This window comes from Mesoplodon densirostris, chromosome 5, assembly GCF_025265405.1.
Source record: "Mesoplodon densirostris isolate mMesDen1 chromosome 5, mMesDen1 primary haplotype, whole genome shotgun sequence".
Taxonomy (NCBI): domain Eukaryota; kingdom Metazoa; phylum Chordata; class Mammalia; order Artiodactyla; family Ziphiidae; genus Mesoplodon; species Mesoplodon densirostris.
Window position 1 is genome coordinate 23,531 of NC_082665.1, and position 9,905 is coordinate 33,435.

Consider the following 9,905-nt stretch of genomic DNA (forward strand, 5'->3'; position numbering starts at 1 on the left):
AGACCGACCATATAGCAAGTGAGGTCTATGGAACTGTGGAGACGTCCCAATCACCTGACTGCCCTCCGACCTGCCGTGAACTGGAGACTGAGACCAGGCACGCCTCTCTCCTTCTCCATTCACTCAGGGACAGACTGGGGGTCATGGGAACCTCAGAATCGAAACCAGATTCTAAGACACCCCTGGGGTGTCTCCTAGCCAATTTTACAGCCCTCGGTTTCTCCCAAGTTCTCCGTTGCCGACGGCTTAATTTCTATTCCACTGTGGCCAGGCCACAATATCCTCTAGACAATCAATCCAAATGGCCTCCTGAAGGGACTTTCAATTTTAACATCCTCTGTGATCTGCCGCAGGATGGGCAAATGATCCGAGGTCCCCTATGTTCAGGACTTCTGGTATTTACGCTCCCGCCCCTCCCTCTACGTCGATTGTTCCACTTCCCAGATCTTTCTTGCCAAACAGACATCTCCTACATCCAAGCCCCTAATTTCCTTTGATGAGGACTCCTCTCCACTAGGCGACCCACCCGAATCTCTCGCCTCTCCCCCTTCCAGAGCTCCTCTCCAGCCTCCACCCAACCCTGAAGCGGTCCCTCCTCATCCCGCAGCCGCCCCGGCCCATCCAACCGCTCCCCCGCCTCCCTCAACGGTTTCTCCTCCCTCGCCCCTTGCTTTGCCAATTAGTGCACATACACTCTCTCACGACTCCCAAGATCCAAATCTCCTCTGCCCTCTGAGGGAGGTAGAAGGAGCGGAAGGATTAGTTAGAGTTCATGTTCCCTTTTCCCTCCAAGTTCTCTCTCAAATAGAAACGCGATTAGGCTCCTTTTCGGCGGACTCTTCCCGCTACATCAAATAATTTCGCTACCTCTCTCAAGCTTACGATCTAACCTGGTATGATATCTCTGTGATCCTATCTTCTACTCTGACCCCTGACGAGAGGGAAAGAATTCAAACTGCTGCCCGAAACCATGCAGATCAGGTTCACCTTACCGACAACTCCATGCCTGTCGGAGTGACTGCTGTACCTGGTACCAATCCAGGCTGGACTTATCAGGATGGCCAAGATAGCCGTCATAAACACGACCTCATGATCCAGTGCCTCCTGGCTGGCATGCAGGCTGCTGCTCATAAGGTAGTCCATTTTGAAAAACTAAAAGAGATAATCCAAGAACCTAACGAAAATCCAGCTATCTTTCTCAATCGCCTTACAGCGGCCTTAACTTTCTACACCCAACTGGATCCCGACACCCTGGAAGGGGCAGTGGTCCTAGCCACCCATTTTATCACCCAATCAGCCCCGGACGTCCGAAAGAGATTAAAACGGGCAGAAGACGGCCCTCAAACCCCTATTCGAGATCTGGTAAAGATGGCCTTTAAAGTCTACAATGGCCGTGAGGATTTAGCAGGATCCAGCTGACAGGCTCGGATGCACCAGAAGGTGGCCCTCCAAACCCAACCTCTTGTAGCCGCCCTAAGGCCGGCCATCTCCCATGTATCACAGCATCCATGGGGTCCGCAAAAGGCAACCCCGCCGGGGGCCTGCTTCAAATGCAGAAAAGAAGGCCACTGGGCTCGCCAATGTCCCAATCCCCGACCTCCTTCTAAGCCCTGTCCCAGCTGCGGGTTAACGGGCCACTGGAAGAGTGACTGCCCTACGACTGGCCCTCCCTCAGCGTCTCCACGTGGGGGGCGGGCCGACCCAATGGCATTACCACTCGAACTGCTGGGATTGGCTGACGACTGACGGCACCCGGACTCGAAGACCCCCATCACCCTCATCGAGCCCAGGGTAACGCTACAGGTAGCGGATAAGTCCATTTCATTTCTGGTGGACACGGGGGCTGCTTCTTCTGTCCTGCCTACTTATTCTGAGCCAGTTTCTCCTTCCCAGATCTCGGTCATGGGTATTGATGGCAAACCATCCTTCCCACTCCAGACCGGTTGACTCCCATGTCATAACAAAGGACTCCCTTTTACTCATTCCTTCTTAGTCATACCATCCTGCCCAGTTCCCTTGCTAGGCCGAGATGTCCTTTTCCACTTAGGGGCCTCCCTCCAGCTGGATAGACTCGACCCTAAGGTCCCCTCCTCCCAACTCCTGCTTCCTCTTCTCGGCCTGTCTCTAGAACCCTCCCCCTCCTATCCCCCTCTTCCAATCACACAGAACCCAATCAATCCCCATGTCTGGGATGCTTCTAAGCCCATAATAGCAACACACCATTCCCCCGTCCTCATCCGCCTAAAGGACCCCTCCAAATTTCCATCAAGGCCCCAGTTTCCCAACTCTTGAGACTCACCTTAGGGGCCTACAACCTATTATCACAGGACTCCTAAACCAGGGACTCCTTATCCCCACTGACTCTCCCTGAAACACCCCCATCCTGCCTGTCCGCAAGGCCTCTGGGGATTATCGCCTGGTCCAGGACCTCCTACTAATCAATGAAGCCATAATCCCTCTCCACCCAGTAGTACCAAACCCATACACCTTGCTCTCCCATATCCCCCCATCCACAACCCACATTACAGTTCTGGATCTCAAAGATGCCTTTTTCACTATCCCCCTACATCCCGACTCCTATTTCCTCTTCACCTTTACCTGGACGGATCCGGATACTCATACTTCCGGTCAGCTCACCTGGACAGTTCTTCCCCAGGGCTTCCGCGACACTCCTCACCTCTTCGGTCAGGCGCTGGCACAGGACCTCACTTCCTGCTCCCGTACCCCCAGCACACTCCTTCAATATGTAGATGACCTCCTCCTTTGTAGCCCATCTCTCAGCCTCTCAAGTCAACATACTGCAGATCTCCTCAATTACCTTGGCTCTCGCGGTTATCGGGTCTCCCCAGCCAAGGCTCAGTTATCTGTATCTTCTGTAACCTACGTGGGGCTCCATCTTACCCCTACCACAAAAGATCTAACAGCCGATCGCACCCGGATTATCCGTGAACTCCAGCCTCCGGAAACAGCGGAACAACTTCTCTCCTTTTGGGGCCTTATAGGATTTTTCCTACACTGGATCCCTAACTTTGCTCTCCTCTCTAAACCCTTATATCTAGCCGCTAAGGAAACCCCTCAAGGACCCCTCACCTCTCCTTCCGCCGTTCAACAGGCCTTTCTCACCCTCCGTAACGCTCTGATATCTTCTCCTCCCCTTTCTCTGCCCAACCCAAACCGACCTTTTCACCTTTTTGTGGATGAACGGGCCGGAATAGCCACTGGACTCCTTGCCCAGCCTGTAGGGCCTTCCTACCTCCCCGTGGCTTACCTCTCCAAACAGCTACACCCAACCATTCGGGGATGGCAACCATGCCTTCGGGCCCTAGCAGCAGCAGCCGAACTGACCAAACACTACAGATACTCAACCACACAGGAATAGGTAACATCTCCGACTGCTTTCTATGTGCCTCGCTTGGCCGGCCTCCCTTGGCTGCTGTCCCACTCGACCAGCCCTTCAATTCTACTTCCTACACAACCCAAAACCCACCTTTTTCCCCGTTAAAAGTCCCCATATTCCTTGATTCAAAAAAATCTCAACATCTATTACGGCAGCCGCCCAAATCTAGCTGCTACTGGGTTTCTTTGCAACACATCCCTCACGGTAAACACATCAATTGAAGCACCACCAGGCATGTTTTTGTGGTGCAATGGTTCCCTCACAAAAGAGATCAATTCTTCCTCCCCCTTCCCATGTATCCCCGTTACTCTCGTCCCACAACTCACACTGTATAGCCAAGACGAATTTTCCTCGCTAATCACGCCGCCCTTTACCCGATGTAAAAGAGCTATCTTTCTTCCTCTGGTCGCAGGCATCTCTCTCGCCTCCTCCCTGGTCGCTGCAGGCCTCGGGGGGGGGGGCGGGGGGGAGCTCTAACACATAGTGTTTCAACATCCCGCGACTTAGAACATAAGCTCCAGCTAGTCATTGAAGGCTCCGCCGCCTCCATCTCCTCTCTCCAGTGCCAAACCACCTCCATAGCCCGAGTCGCTCTCCAGAATCGACGAGCCCTGGACCTCCTGACGGCCGACAAAGGAGGTACCTGCCTCTTCCTACAGGAGGAATGCTGCTGTAAACGCCCTCCATCGCTTAAGAGAACTCCAACGCAAACACCAACAGTCCGCCTCCCCTATTCCCGATTGGGGGCGATCCACCCTCTATACCTGGCTAACACCAATCTGAGGCCCCTTAATTCTCATCTGTATCTTGCTCATGTTTGCCCCCCGTTTTCTTAGGTTCCTTCGCCGGCGCATGGAGGAAGTCTCTCGGGTGGCCACAAACCAAATGTTCCTCAGTCCTTACACCTTGCTTCCTACAGAAACCCCCACTGGTCTCCCCTAAGCCTCGGACCTCTGGTCGCCCGACTCCCCTTTCGACGCCCCCATTCAGCATGAAGTAGCCAGAGATCGGAACGCCGCCCCATTACACCAAAGATGTCGGGATGTAAGGCCAACTGGCCCGAGGCAGGGGAACGCAATCAGATTCACAGGTTGCATCAGACCGAAACTCTCCGGACCACCCAGTTCCAGGAACTGACCTGGGGGCTTTCCACCCGGCCCAGCCTTCCCGCCTTTCGAGGGACGGGACTAGCGGTCCCAAGACTGATGTAACCGGCACCAGATAGTGCCACGACACCCGAAGAGACCACCAGATAAGGAATTCCCTGCGCCCTCCCAGATTCACCACACCACTTTCCCTTCTTCCCCTATAAAATCTTGCCCAGCCCTCGCCCGGGGGCGACTTCTCTAGTCCCTTTCTCTCGGACCAGTGAACCTCGCCCGGGAGCGCCCCCTAATAAAGCTTACTTGAAGCGTTCCTCTGTTTCGCGATGCCATTTGTTAAGATCCGACCTTACACTTACACATCAAGGATGGCTCTGAGCTGAATTTCTGCAAAACAAGACTATCCCATGCAAAGAACAACCCAGTAGAGCTTTGTATCCCATCAGCTACAGAAGAGAATGGCTGCAGGCTACTGAAAGCCAGCAGCATTTACAACTTAACTCCCATGGCCTCTGCAGTGCTACGTCTGAGTTTTCTGTTTCTGCCCCTGTACCAAACAGCTCTGGTGTAATTCCTCGTTCCTTCCTCCACCAACCCCCGTCCCCTTACCTGTGGTCCGCAGCCCTCCGCTCCGCGCTCGGATGCCGCTGGGGTGCCAGGGACCCACGGGACGGGTCGTTCCCAGCCGCCGAGCGCTGGTTCCCTAGACTCCCTCCGCTCCGCGCTCGGATGCCGCTAGGGTGCCTGGGACCCACGGGACGGGTCATTCCCAGCCGCCGAGCGCTGGCTTCCTAGACCCCCGCAAGCTCGTGTGGCGCTAACAGCTAAGCCCCAAGGACGCTCCGCGCCAGATGCGCTCTGGCCGGGACGCCCACTTCCGGGACACGCTCCTCCGGGAGAGGCGCGCAGACCGCCGCTGCGCTCAGGTGACCCACAGCCAATGCCGAGCAAGACCCGCCCCGCCGGCGCCGCGTCCGCGCGGCGCAGCACAATCACGGCGCTCCAGGCACGGGCGCCGGAACGCCCACTTGCGGGACATTCTCCTCCGGGAGAGGCGCGCAGACCGCCGCCGCGCTCAGGTGAGCCGCAGCCAATGCCGAGCAAGACCCGCCCCGCCGGCGCCGCGTCCGCGCGGCGCAGCACGATCTCGGCGCTCCAGGCACGGTCGCCGGGGGGCGGGCGTCTCCTCTCCTGAGAGGCAGCTAGCGATGCCCCGGGGCGCGGGCCCCTGCGGCGCGGAGACCGCTCCAGGCTGGACTCATCGACACCAACGCCGCCAGGAGGAGCGCTTGGCGGGACTCGGCAAACAACCCAATGTTTTAAATGGAAAAGGGGCTTCAAAAGACCCTTCTCCAGATAAGACATACAAATGGTCAGCAAGCACATGAAGAGATGTTAATCGTCATTAGTCGTGATGAAATGCAAGTTAACACCACAACGCCGACCCCTCCACACACTAAAACGCCTACAATCAAGAAAGCTAAAAATAAAAAATGTTGGCAAAAATTTAGAGAAACTGATACACAATTTTCCATAGGGGAAATGAATAACTTCCGGAGGTGGATGCTGAGACTATTTGTACAACAACGTGAATGTAGTTAATGCCATAGAACTGTATGCTCAAAATGATTTAAATAGTAAATGTTATGTTATGTGGGGGGTTTTAACATAATTTAGCCCCTGCTTTATACCAGACCCCAGAGTCGAAGCTTCTCATCCATTTTCTCACTTTTACTTAACCTCCTAGGATCTTCACACTCCCATTTAACAGACGAAGCTGAGCCTGAGAGGTTAAACTAAGTGACTTGCCCAAGGCTCACTCGACCAAGTCTACACTATTCAATGTTACCGTATTTACTGAACACCTACTAGAGCATCTACTGAGCAATACCTCCAGCACCTGCCAGAGACATTGTGGGAAGACCAGGCTGAACGGGGGCTGAAAGCAGATTACAAAACATGGGTAGATCCTGGGGCCCTGCTCTCAAACACTGAAGTTTCTTGGAGTGGAGGGGATGGCTTGTGTCACACTTGTGGAGCCTTTTATTCCACCCCACCGCACCCCCACAGAGGAGGGAAGCAGCTGGCTTGATACTGAATATTAGCTCAGCTGGGGAGGAGTCCTGGGGCTTTGAAGAAGGCATCTCCTGCCCCACTCCCCACATTGCCCCCTAGAGTCCAGTATGTGGGCACAAGCATCCCTGTGGTGGGGCAGGAGGCACGTCTCATGGCACCCCTCTCCTCCCGCCCTGCAGTAATGACACAGTACCCATACACCCGCCAGAAGGACAACGAACTCTCCTTCTCTGAGGGCACCATTATCTGCATCACCCGCCACTACTCCGATGGCTGCTGTGAGGGCATCGGCTCAGAAGGGTCTGGATTCTTCCCCGGGGACTATGTGCAGCCCAGCGGCTGACAACCTGGGATCTCTGGGATGCTGACCCAAGCACCGCCTTGAGTGAGCCTCTTGAGTCCCACACCAAAGCCTGCTCCAGTCAAGACTGGACCAGACCGGCACGCCTCCTGGGCTGTGAGCTGTGTCTGTTCCTTCCCCCCATTTCAGTGGGAAGGGGTCCTGGTAAACACAGAGGAGGTACCCAGAGGCCTGCTGGAGACAGGAAAGAACTGGAAGCCAAGGAGTTTGGTGACCTTACCCACAGGGGACCCTTACGCCATGCAAGACCGGGTCTCCAGCTGCAAGTGCCAACTTTGAATAAAATTCTGATGACCTCGTGATGATTGCCCTGCAGGGCTAGCGGGCCGAGGGACTGAAAGGCAACCCACTTGTAAGGCTCCCACTAGTTAAGCCTCCTCTGCCTGCCCTAAGCAGCAGTATCTCCCATCTCCTCGGTGCTCACTGAGCCCTCCACACTAGACCCCTGTGCCCCTCTGCGAAGGTGGGCCGCACCCTGCTCTTTTGCCTGTTGCCTGCTTTGTTATGTATTCAGTCTTGGTTCCCCAGGCTGGGCACTCCTCCAAGAGTGGGGACCAGCTCCCTCACTTAGGTGGGGCTCTCTGAGAGCAGAGCTCACCTCGCCCTCATCCCCCAGACGGCAGCGTGAGACATCTCGCTCACCTCTGCCCCTTCACCTCCTTCACAGCTCTGAAACTCCACAAGAGGGAGGTGGGCCTTGGGTTTCCACTGGCTCTGCTTTACAGCATCATGGCTTTCTGTTCCATACGGGAGGAGGGGGACTCAAAAGGGCCCAGTCAGTGGGGCGACTTTGGTTAAGTCCCTGCTTTCTTGCTGCATAGGCGAGGCTGGGGTGCAAGGAGACATCTTCGGGCTCTATGAGGTCCCTGGCTGGCCAGACCCGAGCCCCGGAACAGTGTGCTACCTCTTTCCACCAACAGGTGACTGTTCCCTCGAGCTTTTTACCCTGTGGGGATGCTAACAGGGTGGGGGGGCGGGGGGCAAGGAGTGTAGTGTAGGGTCACAGTAGGTAAAGATCTAGGCCTGGGACCATCGGCAGGGAGCACCTCTCTCTGTGGGGAGTCCGGTGCGGGGGAGGTCGGGGGGTACATTTCGGGGCCTGGGTCCTCTGGACAGAAGACTGGAGGAGGGAGGCCACGCAGCCCAAGGCAACAGTTAACCGCAACGCGGCGGGACATGTTCCTTCTCGACCCTGACAGGGAACCCCGTCCTCCCAACTGAGAGGACAAGGTTTGTGGAAACACTGCTGCCTGCTCAGATATGCGTGCCACGCTGCTGCGGCCAGACTCCAGAATTCGCTTGCAGTGGAACTGGGGGAGGCAGCTGAGCTCGGTTAACTGCACAGATGGGGACAGCTCCCAACTCCCTCCTCCAGTCCCCAAATGGACCAACCTCGGATTCCGGGAAATCCCGGAGGGATATACCAAAACGAAAGGGAAAGGGAGTAATAAAACTAGCTTCCTCTTTCCCGACCCCCACCGCCCCACCCCCTCCCCGCCCGGGTGGCCCCTGCAGGCCACGTCCTCAGCACCTGATGCAGGTGTAGGCGCACTTCGGTGGAGGTTTCCCAGGGCACCACCCTGGCGCGGAAGGAGCTGGGCTCGGCCTTCTGGGCCTCCTGCATAAGGCGGTGCATGGGGTAGCGGCGGCGCAGGAAGGCCACATCGCCGCCTGCCAGCAGCCCCGTGGGGCAGAAGTCGTTGGCGCCGTCGCTCCCGTAGAAAAGGCTCGAAGGGCACGCCGTCGTGGGCCCGCTCACGCAGGTAGTCGCTGAGCACCTTGTGCTGGCACATGTTGGCGGGGCAGCGAGCGCAGCTGTGCGCGTGGAAGGGGCGCAGCGCCAGCAGCCCCCAAGGGTCGGGCCCCGACGGGTTGCTGAAGATGCGGCAGAACAGGCCGTGGTGGCCGGCGGCGCGCAGCGCACTCTCCACGCCAAAGGTGTTGGCGTCTGAGATGAGAATAACCTCAAAGCAGGTGCCCTGCTTGGCCACAAACTGCAGCAGCTCGCCCGTGCCGGGCGACAGGGAGATGGCCTCGTAGATGGCGCGCAAGTCCCGCGGCCGCACGCCCTGCTCGCCCAGGTACTGGAAGACGCGCTGCATGTACTCGTTGTAGAAGCCCTCGCGCTAGGTGGCACGCAGGCTCTCAGGCAGCCGCTGGCCCGCCGCGGCACGTGCACAACGGAGTCGTCGCTGTTTTCATCCACGATACTCTCGTCCAAGTCGAAGGTCAGGAGGAAGCGTGGCGCGCCGGGCACAGCCATCCCACTGTCCTCTACCAGCTTTGTCCTGAGCGACCAAATCCTTTTGTGGTCACCAAAAAGAGTCCCTCAGAGGAAAGGGGGACAGGACCTCTGAGCTTCTCCTGCAGGGTGGGGAGCAGCGGCTGCGGAGGTCTGTCCCGGCTGAGTCTGGAGTGTCAAGAGTGGGGAGAGGGCCTAGCTGAGGTATTTGGGTGCAGGATGGAGCAAGGGGCGCTTACGGGAATTGGAGGGGACGCTGCATCTTACCCATCCCCGGATTTCTGGGCTCCGGCTCTCACGAGTCCTTCCAGTCCAGAGGGTCCGTGAATGGTGTGTATCTGGGCCGTTCCCTCCACTTGCCCCCCATCCCCATGTTATGTATTTTTAACCACAATAAAAAAATGAATGAAACACTGATAATACATGTTACAACATGGATAAACATTGAAAACATTCTAAGTCAAAGAAGTCATACTGAAAAGGCCACTCATATCACAACCATCTTGTGTGCTTTAAATCCATAGCAGTTTTGAAAATGAGGGGATGGGACTTCCCTGGTGGTCCAGTGGTTAACACTCTGAGCTCCCAATGTAGGGGGCACAGGTTCAATCCTTGGTCAGGGAACTAAAATCCCGCATGCACAGTATGGCCAAAAAATAAAATAAAATAAACGTCATTGGCCTGGTTTGGATCATAGCATCGTCCTTGAACCCATCAGAGCACCCA

At 56.2% G+C, this 9,905-nt stretch overlaps 1 pseudogene; it reads right to left on the reverse strand.

The window, feature by feature from the left end:
- Nucleotides 1-8,390: 8,390 nt before the first annotated feature.
- On the reverse strand, nucleotides 8,391-9,552 carry LOC132491049 (phosphoethanolamine/phosphocholine phosphatase-like; annotated as a pseudogene).
- Nucleotides 9,553-9,905: the final 353 nt, after the last annotated feature.